Genomic DNA, 20465 nt, shown 5'->3' with positions numbered 1-20465 from the left:
CACAATGAGATACCACTGCACACCCACTAGGATGGCTATACTCAAACAGACAATAGCAAGTATTAGAGAGGATGCAGAAAAAGTGTAAACCTCAGTGTTAATGGAAATGTAAAGACCATGTAGCCTCTTTGGAAAACAGTCTAGCAGTTCCTCAAAGAGTTAAACATACAGTTAGCATATGACCTAGAAATTCCATTCCTATGTATCTGCTCAGGGGAACTGAAAACACAGAAGCTTTATTCATAATAGCCAAAAGGTGAAAACAACCCAAATGTCCATCAACTGACAAAAGGTTAAGTAAAATGTGGTATACCCACACAATGGAATATTATTTGGCCATAAAAAGCAGTTAACTACTCACGCATGCTACAACATGGATGACCAAGTGAAAGCAGCCAGGTACAAAAAAGCCACATTATATGATTTCACTTATATGAATAAGGAAATCCATAGCAACAGAAGGTAGATAGTGGTTGCCGCAGGCTGTGGGAAGAATGGAGAGTGACTGCTAACGGGTATGGGGTTTCTTTTCCAGGGGATGAAAATGTTCTGGAACTAGACAGTGATGATGGTTGTACAACTTTGTGAATATACTAAAAACCACTGAATTTTTACCACTGTACACTTTAAAAGAGTGAATTTTATGGTTTTTAAGAATGTAAAATAGTTTCCAAACCTTTTCAAACTAGTTCAGATGAGCCACTTATCAGCAAACACTTGCTAAAAGCCTGCTCCAGGCAAGACACTTTATAAGGTACCACAGGCAGATCCTGCCCTCAAAGAGTTTATAATCTGATTGATAATATAATGTGAAAATGAAACAAAATAAGCCGTAGCTTGATATACAATACAAAAATGTGATGAGTCAGCATATAACTTACATTACTAACTCCTACACACAGGTATGTATTAGAAAAGGAAGAGATCACATGAACTGGGGCAAGAGCAAAGAGAGAAAATGTAAGCTTGGGGGAAAAAAAAAAACCCCACAAAAACCCCAGGTGACTCTAATATGCTACCTCTCTCCATTACTACCCAAAACCCCTAAGAACTTTATAGAAAGAAGGTAGGATTTGGATAGATGGAGAGAAAAGGAGGTAAATGTTTTGACTAAAAGGTGTGAAGCTGGAAAATACAAAATGAGCTATCAAAATATAGTGGATATATTTGTATATATTGTATATATATGTATATTGCCATACACAGCAGTATAATACAATACCTTTAGAGGCATAATTAACTTTAGATAACAGAAAGAGTTAAATCAAGTTCCTTGTATAAGTAGAGTTATTATTTGGGATACTTCACTTGATTTGGGGTATATAGCCAAGTTGTGTTGTGAAGTACTTACCACATTTCAATAACAGATGAACTTGAGTTGATTTGATAACTTTTTGTTTCTTATCCAATACCTTCCTAATAATTTATGTCACAAACTCGCAGACTTTTATTTAGAAATATACTTGACAAGTATGTTTTTCATCAAATCACCAATTAGAAAGGTAGCTGTCAACAAATAAAAATAATAAATATTCGCTGAGGACTTACTGTAAGTGCAGAGCACAGTTCCAAGCATTTTACACATCACTTTGTAAGAGTGTATTATCAAACATATACAAAATACGGCACTTTGACTTTTGAGTAAACTTTTTAAACATAAGCCACCATTACGAACAGATCAGTCAGTTCATCATTTTTTATTTTATTCTAAGTACTGTTGCTAACTTGTATTTGAGTTTTTAACTTCAATTTTTCTCACTAATTCTTTTGCCAAATTCATTTGTAGTATCTGCTACTCTTCTTTCCTCGATTCTACTACATTCTCTCTCATAACCAGAAACTCCACTCCATTCTTCAGAATTCAACACACCTCTCCATTCTACCTCTATTTTTAATTTTAAGTCATTAATAACTCTGCTCACCATGGTTCCTTGCTCCTTTATGCCTCGCAGATGATATTTTTATAGAATAGAAAAAAATAAAATAGAAATAGAAAAAATAAATAAATAAAATAGAGGCATCTCTTAGGCAGCCATGTAAACTTTGAGAGCGAGGATGAAAAAAATTCCTATGATCAAATGCCTAGAATTCATTGCTGACAGCACAACAGTTATTCAATTAATTCTTGTGGAATGATTACTAACGAACTAGCTAATAGAGAAACTTATAAAACTTACCTTACATCTCCATAAAAGGGTTATAGTTTGAAAAAGTTCCCTAGGTGATTCTGACACGCCACCTCTCTAATCCAAAAAAAAAAAAATCCCAAAAAGTACATTTATTTAAATGTACTTAGATCCTAGGAAAGCACTCATTTTCATTTTGATATTGACCTGGTAAATTATTTTTGATAAATCAGTTTGATTCCTTCATAATTATTCCTGCATATAATACTTCAGAAAAGCTACTGCTTTTCATTTTTTATTTAATTATTCTAAAAGGAGGCCTTAAATTATATCTGTAAAGACAATCCCCTCATAAGCAAAGCAACATAGCTCTCACTAAAGATCTCATAATATGTATGCATTTAGTATAAAACCAACTAAAGAAGTAGTCTTCAGATTAAGTTGGACAAATACACCAGGAAGGCCCTAAGAACAGCCTTATACAATAGAAAATAGTCATACAAGAACATTCATTTTGTTATCCTAAGTTCATAGTAATAGTCAATATACTGGAAAACAAAGCCATAAGAAGAAACGGTATTATTATCTTCTGGTAATTTAAACCAAGTAAGATTTTTTTTTAAATACTACTTTTAACCCTGATTTAAGACTGTTTGGAGAGATCTTCTAGGTCAGCCTTGAAAGAAATTTTCAAATAACTATTAGTATCTACAACAATTTGACCAAGTCACTAAATTTTTTAATATCCATGCCATCCAAAATGTGAAAAGTGATACAGTGTTTGGTAGACTGTATTCTTATTAAGCAGCCAAAAGTTATTCAACTTATGTTGGCTTTAAAAGCTATATGCTAGTAAGTCAGAAAGAGAAAAACAAATACCGTATGCTAACACACATATATGTAATCTAAAAAACAAGGTCATGAAGAACCTTGGGGCAGGACGGGAATAAAGATGTGGACCTACTAGAGAATGGACTTGAGGACACGGGGAGGGGGAAGGGTAAGCTGGGATGAAGTGAGAGAGTGGCATGGACATGTATACACTACCAAATGTAAAACCGATAGCTAGTGGGACGCAGGCACATAGCACAGGGAGATCAGCTCGGTGCTTTGTGACCACCTAGAGGGGTGGGATAGGGAGGGTGGGAGGGAGGGAGACACAAGAGGGAAGAGATATGGGGATATATGTATATGTATAGCTGATTCACTTTGTTATAAAGCAGAAACTAACACACCATTGTAAAGCAATTATACTCCAATAAAGATGTTAAAAAATAAATAAAATAAATAAAAGCTATATGCTAATTCTAATTTGTATATCTATACGAGAACTATAATAATAAATTGAATATTGCCTTGGATATTCTCAGTTAAGGTAATAAAAGAAATTCTAGGATTTCAACATGGTTTTAAACTTAAATTTTACATATCCTTTTTAAAAGTCTACAAAGATTCAGAAATGTCCTCATAAAAATAATTTCCTAATAGACCAATTCATAATTATGACTTTGCCAAAGAAAAGCCTAATGTCTTCTCAGCTCTGAAGTATTGAGACTCTCATATCTACCACAAACCTGAATGTCCCACTGACATGCTTAAAACTGTAATATCATCTCCTTCCCTTCCTCTACAACCCAATCTTCCAATTCTTATAACCTTCTCCTCTTATATTCCTGATCTTTAGTGAATGGAACTTTCATACTTCAAGTCCCAGAAATATGAAACTGAGAATCAATCCTCAACTCAGAAGCCAATGCAGAATTCTTAAAGGCATATACATTCCTTCATAATCTGGACCCTGCCCCTCTCTGTAGCTTCGAATATTTTTGGCACGCTCCTTTTCCAGCCCTATGCTCCAATAATCAAAGCATCTGCAGTTTCCAAAATCAAACTGTTGCCCCAGACTCCCAAGTCTAATTAATGGCCTTCTAAACTTACTTTATACACCATCTCTAGTCTAAATTAGGTGATCCCCCTCAGTGCTCCTACTGTATCCTCTTTGTTAATCTTGATATTGTAACAAAATCTTTATTTATCTGTCTATTATTAGACTGTAAGATCCTTGAAGGCAAGAGTGAAATATTTTATTTCACCACTTGTAATGCCTTATAGTTCCTGAGATAAAGGAAACACTTGATGTTTGATGAACAAGAGAATGAATGTGAGATCACAGCCAAGTCTACATCACACTAGATGTTTCATATCTCAAATATTAAGTCTAAGTAATAGGACCTACCAAAAAACTGATTTTTCTTTTTCATACGTTCCAATCTAAAATCTACCTACTACTTTTCTGCAGATAGAAGACTGATGATCCCTTAACTATAACTGTATCTCTAGGACCTACCTACTCTCTTCTTTCATTTATCTAAATTCCTTTTTTTCCCCTTTGTTTTGTGTTTTTATTAGTCCACAAAAATCCTGAAACCTGAGAACTCCTTCAGTTTACAGCTGAAGAAATGGGCTTAATGACTGGTCTAAATGTCACTTGGCTAGTAGCTAGTTCAGACTAGATCCTATGCTAATTTCACTATATAATACCTCCAAATGATATACCCAGTTTGAAAAACCCATTATTTTTATTATGAAGAAGTTCAAAAATATATTGAAAAGAGACCACAGCCACAACAGTGGAGAAGGTGAGCATTTAAATGACCTAAGAATAATCTTAATAGGAAAGGTGCATCATAGGAAAGAAATGAATTCACTGAATGAATTAAGACGTGAATGAAAATAAAGATTATGGAAGGGTAAAACTATTTTTGGAAATACGTATTAGGTGCCACAGAAAGGTTCAAACCTTTTGGCCTAACTACCACTAACGGAATTCTACTCTAAATGAATAAAGCCCCCAAAGGGGGAAAAAAACTATACATATAAAGATGTTCCACTGCCTCATTTTCGTACAGAAAGAAGTGACAGCAAGTAAAATGTCCGAAATAGAATACTAAGAAAATTACGGTTCATCCACTGACAAAATGTTGGGTAACATTTTAAATATTTATGAACACTATATAAAAAATTAGGAATATCTTTATGATAAAACCTTAAGAGAAAACAGGACTAGGTACATATATTTATACCGTAAATACATATTTAACCATAATTACATTCATATAAATATTTTTATTAAAAACCTAGTAGGGAAAAACATAAAATATGAGATTATATATATATTTTTCCTATTTTCCAAATAGCATGCAGTTTTTTTCCATACTGCTTCTATAATTAAAGGAAAAAAGAGAGGGAAAAGCTTTAGCTTTGAGATTCTTAAAATTTTTTAAGCTCTAAATCCCACAATTTAGCCTTACCTAACATACCAGCAAACTATAAGTAGTTTTGGTTCCCAAGAAAACTAAGGAATGGAGAGTTGCTAAAGTATGAAATTTTATAAAGAACATTAGAATTTCGGTGGCTATTGTCTAGTTGAAAACAGAATCACTAAAACCATATGATAATTAGCATAGGTGGCAACATGGCTCAACATCGAGGTAGCACAGTAACAAGCATGTTGTAATCTCTAAGTCGTTTTAAATTCTAGTGTTCAGGCCCCCTCATCTCAATACTGAGGACAATGGCACTTTGACATAAGCTAAAAACCATGAATAATTGGAAACGATTGAAGAACTATAATATCTCTCTCCCTTTCCCACCAACACCTTCCATGTCCTACTATGCATATCTGGATTATGCAGGTCATTTTATCTCTGAGCCTATTACATTGTCCCTTACCACTGAAGATGGAAGCCCAGAGCTAATACTTGAAATCAGAAGCAAAACTGGAGTGGGAATAAAAGAATAGAAAGAATTCAAAAACACTTCTGTACATAGATCTTCCTCTTATCCAGCTAAACAAACCTAATTGTCCAAATACAAGTAGTTAAATTACACAATTCTTTGCTTTAAAGGCTGTCCTACCTTTTACGGGCTCAGTGTTCCCTTTCTTCTATCAAATTTGCTTAATATTTAGCAAGCCCCACCTATCTTCTGTCACTCCAATCAGTCTTATATCTCAAAACTAAAATATAATTCAAATTCATGTATTCAACAATTGTTCGTTGAATGCTTACTATGTGCAAGCCACCACAACGCAATAACCAGGCAAGGTTCTTGGTCAGTCTTTGTAAACAGCCTTTGGATTGATCCCATTTTCTCAAAAACATGGCAATTAGCACTAGAACAAAATACAGCACCTATTATTTCCTTAGTTATAAATTCTAGATACAGTGAAGAAAATGTTTACTTCATTTTTCAAGATAGCATCACATTTTAAGATGCCCTTCACAAGAGATACTTAGGGTTATTTAAATCAGTAACTCTAAGCATACCCTTCTGTTAAAACTGGGGAATAAGGAGATAACTTATTCTAAGGAAGAAACATTGCAAGGTTATACAAAACCATGAGCAACAACTTCCAAACTCACAAACAAGTAATACAGCTACAGTATATGTGACTCTTGCCATTAAAAATGTTTGCATGCCTAGCAACTGAACAGTATCATATCCCCACTGCATTTGCTTCTTTAGTTTTGTTACCTGCAATAAAAATGAAAATGTTATTCAAGTAAAGTTGCTTCCACAGTACAGGAAAGTCAATTAAAAAGCCTTCCTTTGCTCCTACATTCTCATTTTCTTCTCAATTCAGACTCTGCCCCTGAACACATAAACATGCAGTATTTAAATGAACGTACACATCCATGAAATGTAGTGCTCTAAAAGTAAGGTATGGAAAGAAGACTGAGTTCAAACTGTTCTACTTGATACACTGGGCTCTAAAGTAAGAAGTTCTGGATTTTAGATATGGAAATGGGTACAGAAGACATTGACATTTAAGCTATAAAACATGAAAGGTACTGAAAGTTACACCTTAATTATAAACATCAGAGCCCAAGCATATGAGCAAAACGTATCCTAACACTAAATACATCTTTCACAATTACCTCTAAATCTTTCTTAAAATGCTATGTTATTCCATCCAACAAGCTGTACGTACAAGCCCACTCTCAGAATCAAACTGTAAAGGAGGGATGGATTCAAGTGATATTCAGGGAGGTGCTATGAATGGGTAAACAACTGGGTAAACAACTCGTTTGGAGATACACTAAAGAAGAAGGGTCAAGCATTATCACCAAGTTTCTAGTTTAGGCAACTTGAGTTAATGATGGGAACATTAACCTACTTCACATAGTTCTAAGAATAGTTTTTCTTTTTGAGTGGGAGGGGATAAGGTTAGGGAAGAACTGACAAATGAGTTCAGATTTCTACACTACTTTTGAATTTATAGTATTTATGGGACATCAGGAGGTGCCTGGTGAGACAGCTGGATCTGTCTCAGAAGAGAATTATATTCTGGAGATAGATATGTGAGTCATCAGCATGTAAAAAAAGTCAAATGAATAGATTAAATCAATAGGAAGAGAGAACAGAATGAAGGTTGAAGAACCACCTTGGGAATACCAATATTTAAGGAGTGGGCAGAGATGGAAGAGCTAGCAAAAAGAGTCTACAAATGAGAGACTGATATCCTTGAACCCAAGAGAGAAAGCGGTTTCAAAAAGGGAGGAGGGAGGGGGAACAAAATAGGTGGTCAAATAAAATAACTCTTTTTCATCATTATCTGCCCCAACTTTCAGTAAATAGCACTACTTCTCTAACTCTAAGCATTAGAGGAGAAGCAATGACTGTTCTTCACTATAACCTATGCTCTATTTTTAGTATAAACAGCAATTTTATACTAAAGTGTAAACTCAATTTCTGGATAAGTTATCACTGCACCATTGTTCCAGTTTCTATGTGCTGTATGTTCAAAATACATGATGCTAACCTATTTTAATTATGATGAAAAAGAGGGCAATGTCTATTTTACCTACTTGGTAGAGCATCTAACCTAACAGAATTAACTAGTATAAATGCATGCCACTCAACAGTAATGTAAATTACAAGATTTTTGGAGTTGAGGGGTAAACATGGGCAAGTAAAATTATGTCCAATAATAAAGCAGCTGCAAAATCTGAGACAAATATCTAAAACCGTTCAAAGTATTTTTTGACAGGGTAGTACCAAAGTTAAAGAGTATATCAAATTCAATTTCAAAATTCAGATACCAACAAACTACTAATACAGGCAACAACATGGATGGATCTCAAAAGCCTTATGCTAAGTGAAAGAAACGAGACACAGAAGCTTATATGATTCCATTTATGTGACATTCTAGAAAATACACAACTATAGGGACAGAAATTAGATCTGGCTGTCAGAGGCTAGACTAGGGGTAGGAAACTGACTACAAAAGGATATAAGGGAACTTTTGGGGGTGATGGAAATATTACATATGTCTTTCATATGTCTACATATACGTCTTTCAGGATAACTTGGAGTAGATTACAGCATGAATACTGGATTCTTAATTCTTTTCTCAAAGGGAAAAAAATGATAACAGTAGCTTTTAGGCCATTACATTTCAACTTTCAACCTTAAGAGTTTTCTGAGACATAGGCAGAACCCTGGGAAAAAGATTATGTTATGTGCAACAATTTTTTAAGAATAGTACTTTTTTTTAATGGGAGTTAGGGCCAATATATACCCATGTAAAATTTCAATTTGGTCATTACCAAAGAAAAACTAAATTATGTATAGCCTATACTCAGATCATCAATTTCTTTAGGTAGAAACTGGCAATCTTATCAGACAAAGAACACTAAAAGCAGATTTTAAAATCCTGAAAGGGTTACAATAGATAAGCAACAAGGATATACAGGATAGCACAGCGAATTATACCCATTATCTTATAATAACCTATAATGGAATATAATCTGCAAAACTACTGAATCAATATGCTGTACACCTAAAACTAACACAATATTGTGAATCAACTATACTTCAATTAAAAAAAAAAACAAATAAAATAAAACATAGCAAATATAGGAAAAAACCAAGCAAAAGAACAAATAAAATAAAATCCTGAAAGGGTTGCCAAGTAGCAGTGTTGAAAAACTCCTATTTCCTTACTAGGACTAATTTCAAGGACTTGTTTGTTTGTAAATAAAAAAATTAAATATATCATCATAAATATTAATATTTTTACAGTAAACTATAGTTTGAGTTTTAATAATTCATCAGTGTTTCAAGCACTGTTAGTTTTTAAGGTATCTAGAATCAGTGACTATTTTTAAAAAACAGTACTTGTGAAGTACATATGCATTTTATTGGCACAAGACTAAAGAACTGAGATTATAAGTGACCCAAATGTGTTCACTGTAACGAAAAGGAATCAGTATTTCAAAATTATGTCACAGCTTCTGAATTTCTCAGAAGAGGTAAAAGTATACAAAATTATTTTAATAAATAAATTAATCAATGTTGCTAATTCTATGCTTTTCCATCCTGTTAAAGTTTTTCCTTTCTGCCAAAAGGCAAATACATACAAAAGAAAATTTTAAGAGTTTGCTATATCATGTTAAATGATGTTACACACACGTAAGATGGCAAAAAAATTTACCTACATTAATTATGTTAAAAATTTAGTGTATTCTTGAGAATATTTTTTAATGCTTAACGTTTTTATAAAAAATAATTCAAGAATCACAATATTATGAAAATAAAGTGGCTTTTCCACACTTTCAAAAAATACAGCATGCATTATATTTAACGTCAATATTCTATTTAAATGCACATCTGTACATAGAAACATTTTGTATATTTTATATAGTGTAAAGTTAACAAGGTATGTTTTAAAAGACTGTAATCAGATAATGAATCAGCTATAACTGACCAAAAAACTTTAGAATTCCTCTTTTTAAGCCATAGGATCGCTTTATAAGCCACACAAGAAAAACAAGTCTCACTACTTTATAATCAAGCCTACTCTTTTTATCAAAAAAACAAACAAAAAAAAGTATTATAAATCTTGAAGAGACAGAGTGGTAGAATGGAAAGAGCAGAAGTTTTAGAATTAGACATATTTGAGTTGGGATCCTATCTCTAACACTGTCTAGATTTGCCACCTTGGACAGGTTATTAAACATGATGAGCTTCAACTTCCTTGTGTGTAAAACGAGAACATTATCACTAACCTCAATGGATAGTTGGGAGGTAATCACGATAATCAGTATAGTGGTTAAGGTTGGTGGGTGAAGCATCAACTCTGGAGTCCTTTCTCCACTTTCTTCCACTTGTTAGATGTGGGACCTTAGTCACTTAATCATTCTATATTTCAGTTTTCTCAAATATCTTAGAGTAGTAAATATAACCAAACTCATACTATACCTTGAAGAATTGAGAAAATCCATATAAAGCCCCTGGCACAGTTTTTGGCACATGGGAATCACTCAATAATATTACATATTACAAATGTAAGGTACTCAACACAATGCCTGACACAAAAGAGATCTTAAATCTTAGCTTTCCTAAACTAAGTTCTAAATTACTTTTTTACTGTCTCTAAAATTCAAATTCACCCCTGAAGATAAATGTATGCCATTAAGGATGATAAAAAAATACTAGTTCAAGGTCTATAAAGGTATTCACTAAAGGAATCCCCATAAAAGTGTATGTAATGGCAACAGCTCTGGAATAAGTGCACAACTTCCCAAGCTGAGAACTTCAAAACGATCCACATTCTTCGGCTATATAAATACTGGAATTTTTAAAAAGTACCAGTCATACTAATTTATAGATTCATCTACTACAATACAAATTGGTCATATACATTTCTACGAATAAAATTACTCTAAAGCTCAATTTTCCCTTTCTAAAAAGATGCTTTGACAGTTTCAACTCAATATAAAAAACTTAAAAGAAGTAAAAAATTCAGATTAACAAACTCAAAATTAAAATGTAAGATAGTAAAGATGTGCTGACTTCAAAATTATTGAAATTATCATTAATATATATAGCATATATAGTCTGGATTCTATTTTAGTTCTTTGCCTAAAGTACATAATTTCCTTGACTACCTGACTTTTAAGTATTGATTCAACTGAGCAACTAAAGTATAATATTAAGAATTTACTAAAACTAGAAATGTGGAATCCTAAGTCCTTAAGAACAAATATAAATCAGACTGATCATACTAATAAGACATAAGCACCCAATAAGACTAATAAGACATTCTGACATTTTCAGCCTCAGTTTCTTCATCCGTAAATTGTGGATGATAATTGTTTCTATTTCATGAGCCTGTTAGCAGAATTAAATGAGATAATATTGGGAGGGTCATACATACGTTAACACAATTCCTGGCAAATAATAGCCCCTCAAAATCTTACCTAGCTGGCAATGCTGTATCAAGAAATGATGTCTCCTAGTAATATCACTTTGGGAATAGAAAGAAACCTGCCTTAAAACATAATGCAATCTGACAAAACTCAATTCATTAAAACTGACTGCAGATTTGGTGTTTAAAGTTGCATTTAAATCAAATAGAAACACTAAAATTCCACTCTAGTAGTTGAAAAACACAATAAGAATAAAACTTTAAGGAGTCATTATTTACTACACATACAGTTAATTCACTTACACTCCTGAAGAGGGACATATGTAAATAAACTTAATCACCTGAACACCAAATATATACACACAAGGTCAAGATTTCTAATGTAAAAGTACTATTTTCATACCAGGAAAATACAACCAAAAGACAAGTATCATATCTCTATGGAGATGAGAAAAGCACCTTGGACTCAGATAATTGGAAAAAATCACAAATGGTATCAGTGTCAGCACTGAGCAATACCTAGCTTCATGACCAAAGCTCACAGGTTTCTTAAAGCAACATAATCTAATAAGAAACTATTAAGAGTCAGAGAATACCTAATCTCCCACTGAGTCACTACATGAATCTCTACAAATCATGTGGCCTCTGAGTTTTTCATCAAAAAATGGAAATCATGCTGGTCATTTACCTTGCAGGGAAATGAGAATATTTATGAATGAACTCAGGTCACCCTGAAAAAGAACCAATTTAAAAATACAGAGAATAATTATTGACACCTGCTAAAAATAGAAAAAAACTTTGTTCAAAAAGTATATTTTTAAATGATTTTTAAAAGCTACATAAGACCATACATTACCACCAAAGCCAACTTAGTATGCTCAGGATATTAAAGATGTCAACTAAACACTTAATTACCAGGTTTCTATAAAGTTCCTAGTCAGTAATTTCCTATTCGTTTTATGGCAAATAAATGTGATAAACGGAATTGAAGTTACATTTCTATGAAAAGAATTTTTATTTACCTCAGTCTTCCCAGTCACTTTATATAAAACTGAAATTTTACATTATTTAAAAAATTTCAGAATTACTTACAAATTATGCTTTTCCTAATAAGCAACAGAGTGCGGAAAGTTAAATGAAACTGTGTAAAACACAAACTCTTCAGTTTTTATTTACTCTTTACTGTTAATTTTTACACCTTATTTTGGGAGAGTAAAAATACCACAATAGAGTATGTCAAAATATAACACAGATGGGTTCAAATGTTTCTATAGCAGTTTGATGATGAATTGGTACCAAAAAATTAAATATGAAATTAGTTTAGGAAGCCTTAGAAAATACATGTTTGAGTTGGGTAGCCTGGCTCCAAATAAAGAAAACTTCATGTTTGAATTGGTACAGCTTTGCTCATCATATTTTTGAAATGTAATAATGATCATTATGCAGAAAACCAAAACTAGGCTTACTACCATACTGAAAACTTTCACTTTTCATCCCCAAAGAGAATCTGAAATAGTCTTTCTTCGAAGATAACTCTTTTCTTCTTAAAAGTGGACAGTATTATAATGATCCGTAGCACAGGTTCATAAAGCTTTCGAATAACTTTAGTAAACAAATTTGTTGAATGGCTTTCAAAAGGAAGCACCCAATATACTCATCTCAAAACAATAGAAGTAATTATTTACTATTCAACTTTAATTTGATTTACTAGACTTTCATGATATACTTTAAAACTACTTTCTTTTCAAGTAATTATTATAAGTTACTGGTAACTCTGCAGACTCAAAAGAAACAATAAACCATACTGTTGAAATTTCCTCTAAGTATATTATAAAATATTTATCCTATAATATAACCAGCATTATAAGATTTCTGGAACATTTATAGTTGTTTCCTTTCGCTGAATTAAAAAAAAAAAAAATGGAAATACAAGATTAGCCACTGGTGACTATCCCGACCAATACAGGGGAGGTAGAGCAGACTATTCATAATCTCTAGGGAAACACAAATTATTCCTTCCAACTAAGTTATCAAAAATGTAAACTTCAAGTTTAGGTTTTACTCAAGTTTCACAATGTCTCCTTTAAAAATAATCTATTTAATTGGTTTGGACTAAACAAAAAATATTTTCAATGTAATTTAAAGAAATATTTATGGTATCTGAACGAAAGCTATCACACAACCTATATTACTTACAGATTACTAAATATGTAGAATTAGGAAAATAAGGTCTGATAGGAACTAATTCACTTTAATTCCAAAGTCACAATAAAAAATCAGTCACATAAATAGATATCTAATATACTGATTTAAACATCTGTGTAAGGAAGCTCCCTTTAACTATATAAAACGCTAAAGATAAGTTGTTCCTGTTGATGAAAACTAAGCAAGCAGAACTCCTCTTTCCATTACCTTTAGAAGAAGTATGTTCATCCCTTGACATACATCTCAGTATTTTATTTAAATAAAAGTTGTAAAGACAATCGCAGGTTCATATAAGGGCCTTTTAAACATTTACACTGAAGCCCTTACCCCGCCTCCCACCCCCAAATCCTCCGCTTAAGAAGTGAACTGCTCCTACCTTCTGTATTCTTCCCCCCCCTTCCCCAGCCCCCATTCGCGTGCCCCCCACCCAGTGTAGGCCTGAGGCCCTGTAGCAAACAGTGTCTAACAGGAGCAGGCAGCACAAAGACAGGAATGGGAGATTAGTGGGAGGGAGGGAGGCCGGGATTGGGGCTCAGCAGGAGCTTCAGGCTTTTTAAAATTCAAACTGCTCCCTGACCAATACAAATCACGGACACGCTACTGACTACTACACGGATTTATAGCATTAAAAACATGCCTCGTACGTGACAGCTATATTAACTTCACTCTTTTTAACATTTATCCATACGTTTGCAGGAAATGTGGAACAATTTATTTTAAGCAGAGGGCCAAACTCAAAAACAACCTTCAGAAAAGTTACTTATTCTACAATGACAATAATAATTCAATGAGACACAAAAAATTCGAACCAATGTTAACACCCACTAATAAAACAAGGGACTTTTTTGATCAGTGTCGCTTCATTTTAAGCAATGAAAGTTTTCCTTCAGTGACTATGAGACAAACTATCAAAACAGTCTAACCCAGGTACATTTATTTTTCTGTGCAACTTGTATGGCTGAGGACTTTTAAATTGGTTTTTCCCTTATGCCAACCTACATTACCAATGCCTCCATAAGCAAGACCTAAACACTTAACTTACTTGCGAACTAGAATTTAAGATAGAACTGATCTTTTTCTCCAGCATTTACAGATACATTTGACCTATTAAAATGACACCTCTCTCATTACACAGTCAAACATCATGGGCACAAACAGCCAATGACAATCCTGGGACCTCAAGAAGATCTGCCCAGACATGAAAGGATGGCACCTTCTACATTTTTTTTTAACCTCCCAGGGATTTTAAGCATAACTTAATTTCTATCCTTCTAAAGAAAATTGGTTGTACCTGTATCTCAGCACAATTCTCAGAACATTTAAAAAATCTTTTTTAAGCTTCTACACGTTTAGATCAGGAAGTACCTAAGTGTGTTATGTATAATCGTTTAAAACTGTCCTTATACAACGCACACAAATATAAAGTGGCAGGGTAAACCTGTCAAGTACTTTATACTTGTCTTTGAATAAAAAGTCCATGTGCAACACACTGTCAAACAGCAACATAAAAGCTCTTTGCGTGGGTGGGGGTCATATGCAGTGTCTACCACACTACGGGTTCCTATATGAAATATTCATGTGGACGACTTAATTCTTTTTAAAAAGAAAATGAGTCTTTATTAACTTTCCAACGTCCAAACAAGTTTTACACAGGAAAAGAATTACCACTGGATCCGAGTCTGAGTATTTACATTTGTCTCACTAACTGAAACTACTTCCTCCCTTCATGGGGTCACAGGGGGAAGAAGGGGGGTTGTTTGTTTCGCTGGGACGTTCCCCACTCCCGGACCAGGAAAGTTGTAAATATGGGGACGGTCAAGGCACATTTGCTGTTAGTTGTATTGTTTCCGCCTCCTCACTAGCTACGGGTCTTCTCCCGGGCGAGGCCTGTCACCGACCAGCAGTAGCTCCGCTCAGCCCGAAGCTCTCCTAATCCCCGAGCTCAAGTAGATTCCGCTGGCCCGCGGCCTGCACTCTCCGCCGGGCCTACGCCTCCCCGGCCGCCCGGCAGGAGCCCAGTCCCCGCCACCGGAGCCGGCCGGGAGAGGGTACCAAACCACCGCCACCCAGGGCGGCTGCCACCAGAGAGGAGCAAACTCTAGACTCGCCCGTGGAGGAGACCTGGGGCCGCTAAGGAAACGGCGGGGAGGGGAGCGAGGAGGAGAGACGCTGAGGACCTGGCGCCGCCGCCGCCGCCGCCGCCGAAATAAAGAGCAGGAATTTACCTGGGCGAATCGGCGTCTGAATCCGAGGGGAGGCCGAGGCCGCTGTGGCGAGAGACTATAATCCGGGCCGGGAGGGGGGGTGGCTACGGCTCCTCTTCCGTCTCCTCAGTGCGGGGAACATGTAGAGCCGGGGGGAGACCAGCCGAGAAGACAAATCGCTGCTTCTTCTTCCTCCTCCTCCTCCTTCTCCCACATAGAAACACAAACACCCGACCGGGGGCCCGAGCTACCGGGGGGGCATCGCCGCCGGCCCGGGAACCAATCCTCCAGTCGGCGGGGGCGTCCCTCCCTGCGGCTTGGTGGTGTCGGGTGAGTCGGTACCGACGGAGGGAGGGGGGGGAGGGCGGGGGGGGAAGGAGCCCTGTGTGTGTGTCTCTCTCGTTTCGTCTCTCCCTCTCAGAACAAAATGCCGACCGGAAGTGCAGCTGCAGGAATGACTCCCTCCGCCGGCGCCAAACACTAACAACCACCCCCTCTTCCCCACTCCACTTCCGCCACCGCCGCGCCGCCGCCGCCACTTCGGCTCGCGTCTTCGGCTGCGCCGCAGCGCACGGCCAGCTCCGCTCCGCACCGCACCCGGGGCCGGGCGGCGGCCGGCAGCGAGGCGTCGGCGGCTCTTCTCTGCGCCCTTTGCCTCAGGGCGGCTGTGGATGTTGCCTTTTAGTGTCGATCCTGCGGAGCGGCGTTTTCGCTGCGGCACGGGCGGGCCGGGTCTTCCCGGTCTTTATTTTCCTGGAGGCCGACCGGACCGCGGCCCGAGTTCGGTGGTGGTCGCGTGCGTGGGGGGCTCTCAGGCCCGGACCGTCTCGCAGCCCGCGCACGCCGCCCCAGCTGCTCGTCTTTAGCTCTCGGGAGCCGAGCTCGGGGCGGCCACGTAGAGGACGCCCGCGATCCGACGGCGACCGAGCATTTTTTAAATGGTGTCCCTGCAGCCGGGTGGATGGATGTATCGTATTGTACACCTTTCTCTCCTTTTGAGAGGCCAGACTTTACGCCCGTCTCTGCATTATTTAATGAGAAGTGAGAACGCAACGCGTGGAGGAGACGAAGATTCTCAGCTGGACTGAAATGGAACCATGTTTGTGATGCATATATTTCTGGAAATATGTGGTCTTTTCTGGTCTTGCATTTTGTTGCCGGTGGTTTTGGCTCTTGCCTAGCAGTCGGGAGAAGGGCCTGTAGGCGACGCTGTTCGAGCGAGGAGCCGGTCCGCGCCCCCCTCTAGGTGTGGGTGGAGCCGAGCACGCGGGGAGAGCCGGCGGAGTGCGGGCCGCGGGGGGGCCTGGGGCCAGCCGGTTTCAGACTTCGTTTTCCTTTACGTTCGAAACAGTGAGGTACTGGCCAAGGCTGGAGTACAAATGTGATTATGTGTACAGTTCCAAGCCTCCTGTAGTCTCTGACTGAAACACGTGAAATAACTTTACCGTACAGGTCACTATTAAGTTTACTTCTGTACATTAAAAGGGGGCTTTTCTTCAGGTAAAAAGTGCATAGGTAAGCGAATTTTACTCAAACGGGACGAAATTTGTGTTATATTTTCATGAGTTTACTTAAATGGTATGTTAATTATATATGCATATGTACCGGTACGCTGAAAGTAAACAGGAAAATTTTCCCCACAGGTTATTCCTTTTGCCTCACATCACTCGAAGGACTAAATCAGATCTTGTCACTCCTTTACTCTAGACCCTGCCATTGTTTAGCTGGGAGTAAAAGCCAAAGCCTTGACCGCGGCCTAAAGGCGGTGCGCTCGGTGGGGCGGGGGGAGGCTGCCTCGGCCGCCTTGCAGGCAAGACGTCTGTCCTGGCTTTTCCTTGGGCCAGGCTCCTTCCCCAAGGACCACAGAGTTTGCTGCCTCACCTTCAGGATTTTGCTCAACTGTGTCCTCGGGGCTCCGTGGCCACTCTTTAAACTGCAAGTTCCCGGTCCCTTTTCCCCATTTTTATCCTTCAGGCGTTCTACATATCTTACATGTTTATCTCGTTATCTGTTTTAACCGATAGAATAACGTTAAGCTCTAGGAGGGCGAGGTTTTTTTTTCTCCACTGGTGTTTTGTGGAGAAAATCATTCCTGACACACAGTAGATGCTTAATATTTGGTTAATGAATGAATGACGATTGTAAGGGCCCTGACCCCACCCACACATACACCAGTTTCTGAACTCTGTCCCTTACGTATGTATATACTTACACACTACAGAGAACTTTATGAAAGATTTGTGGGGGGAAAAAAAAAAACCTAGGGAAAAAAGTGCAAGTTTATTATAAAGTTCTAGGAAACGGTACTACTTCTAGACATTGAAAGCCGTCCACAACAACACCAGAAGCCCACAAACTGTGATAATTATTTGTTTTTGGGTTTCTGTAAATGGGTTTGCTAGAGGACAGTGCATTATTGGATTATATGATCGTATGCGTACTGGGGCAGTTAGCTTTGCTCTTCCTGAATGACAAACTGCGTTCTTCATCCAGTCTGTCCTCTTTCTTGCAAACGTTTAATCATTTAATCACTAAATTGAAGTCTGAAAATTTGGTTGGCTTAGCCCAAATCCAGCACTACTGTAAAAGTTCATTCAGCAAGTATCTATCGGGCACAAAATGTGTGCCCGGCACAAAGATTCAAAAGGTGCTGTGTTTCTGAGGCTTAAAGGACCACATATGGCTACTTCGGTTACTACTCAATTATGCTGTCAAGCAAAGCAAACGCTAGTGAGATTTATTTTTACAGTTTCCTTCTGAAGAAAAGGTTCAGTGAATGCTGAGGTCAGGCTTATTAGTGTGGATATTTTAATTCACCTCTTAGTTTGCTGTTCATTTACATTTACTTTATGATAAGCACCAGGTATACCAATAAATTAATTGATAAATGATTTTTGAAAACTGAAACAAATTGAGAATTTGTATTTTCTAGTGGTTGGATAAACAGGGCTTTTAAATTAAAATAACAAATGCCAGGAAACTAACAACTATGCTATAAGCCTTTGGCAGTGATAATTACAAATAATCATATTTCATGTATGGAATTTTTGGACAAGAAAAGGTATTTTATAACCATTAATACAATTAATTAGACACTGTTTAGTAAATCCGTTTGTTCATTATAAGTGTACCTTTTAATCTTAAAGAATAGCTTTAATATATGGGTGGTTCAGAATATGTTTTTTGTTCATTTTCAAAATACTAATATTTCAATTTGCTTAAAGAAGCACCATTATCTTCTTATATACTTCCTTAAATGTTACTGGTAAGCTGATAATTTTGCATGTCCAGGTAACGAAAGTCTTGGCATTATTGTAGCATTTAATTTAAAATTTTACATATTTTTTAGTTTCTTCCCTCATTTATTTACTAAGGACTTAACTAGGTGCTATAATTAGCTTTACAATAGGCACCTCCTAAACATTAGTGAATTAAAAATAGACAGGGTCCCTGCCTTTTAAGTGTTTTAACTTGTATATTGTTTATACCAATTTTTTCCAAATCATAGAATTAATGAAATTGTTTCAATGCATATCAGGATATTTCTCCATTAAATCAATTAGTGTTTTGCTTGCCTAAATTTAAGTATCCAAGTTGAGATCTTGTGTAGACTATTAATAGAATCTTAGTGTTTTCTCTATTTCATTGCTTTGTTTCTTGGTGTTTGTTTTTTGGGGGGGGGGGTTGCTTAATAATTATTTTCCTCACCACCATCTATTTATTTTGCTCTTACATTTTAAAACCTTTATGTCCAAAATCAGTTGATTTATGGTGGGCTTATGTTTCATTGTTAGATCATTGATGTATCAATTCTTAGTTTGTAGGGTAGCCCAGTAAACCTTAAATCTGACTTAATATTGCCTCCTTGCTTGAAGTACTGAGTTGCACTACTCATTTTATTTGCCAAGGAGATTCCTGGATATTCCCGTATGTATTCTTGATCAATAAACTGCAAAAGATTTAATAAAATATTTTAAAACGGATTTTAAGTATTAACTACTGAATGTCATCAACAGGAATTGGTACAATTGGCAAATTATGAATTATTTTTATTGAAAATATTTTTAAGATAAATACAATTTGCCATAAAATGATAGGAATAAAAAATTTTAGAAAATAATTTTCTTCTCATTATTTTGTCTACCAGTTTTATCATTTGTTAGTGATAAAATTAACCTATAGGAACAGATTTTGAAAAAATAGACATGTAATGTATATACGTTTCGTAGTTTATTTCAAACTACCAAACTTATTTCACATATCGGATAATTAAAGTTACTTTTAGGATGATTTTTATCTTAAACTTTGACAAAGTATTAATTATAGATGTTGATTTGAGGGTGAGCTACAAAAATATCAAATAGTCTGTAAATGTTTCTATTTCAAGTTCTCAAAGTAAATACCTTTATCAAATTTGTGATAGTGTTTATGAAGGTTATTCAACATATCTTATCCATTTTTGTTAAGATGATAGAAATGAATGGTTTTTCCCCTGAATGACTTAGTTCATGTTGGCCTTGGAGAACAGGCTTTGTCTTTTCATTAATCCTTCCCGCCTCTAATTAAGGATTTTCTCTAAATTCATAGATTTTATTATTCATGCTATCCATTTATAATCCTGTGACTTTCCTATACTGTTGTTTATATTTTTGTGTAGCTATGCCTTATGTTCCTGGATCAAAGTGACTAGTTCTGTGTTATACTACATTGCAAGTT

General features: G+C 36.3%; 1 protein-coding gene across 3 annotated transcripts in view; it reads right to left on the bottom strand.

The window, feature by feature from the left end:
- Nucleotides 1–16196, bottom strand: part of NIPBL (NIPBL cohesin loading factor) — a 200703-nt gene extending 184507 nt beyond the window's left edge. For 2 of the 3 annotated variants that reach the window (XM_059916245.1, XM_059916246.1), the window contains exon 1: nt 15771–16195. The gene's annotated coding sequence lies outside the window, so the exon portion shown is untranslated. Of the gene's footprint in view, nt 1–15770 lie in introns of all 3 variants that reach the window. The other variant, XM_059916247.1, reaches the window with a different exon arrangement.
- Nucleotides 16197–20465: the final 4269 nt, after the last annotated feature.

This window comes from Balaenoptera ricei, chromosome 3 (assembly GCF_028023285.1).
Source record: "Balaenoptera ricei isolate mBalRic1 chromosome 3, mBalRic1.hap2, whole genome shotgun sequence".
NCBI classification, from domain to species: Eukaryota; Metazoa; Chordata; class Mammalia; order Artiodactyla; family Balaenopteridae; genus Balaenoptera; species Balaenoptera ricei.
Note: the sequence above shows the minus strand (reverse complement) of the source record. Positions and strands in the feature narration are given on the sequence as shown.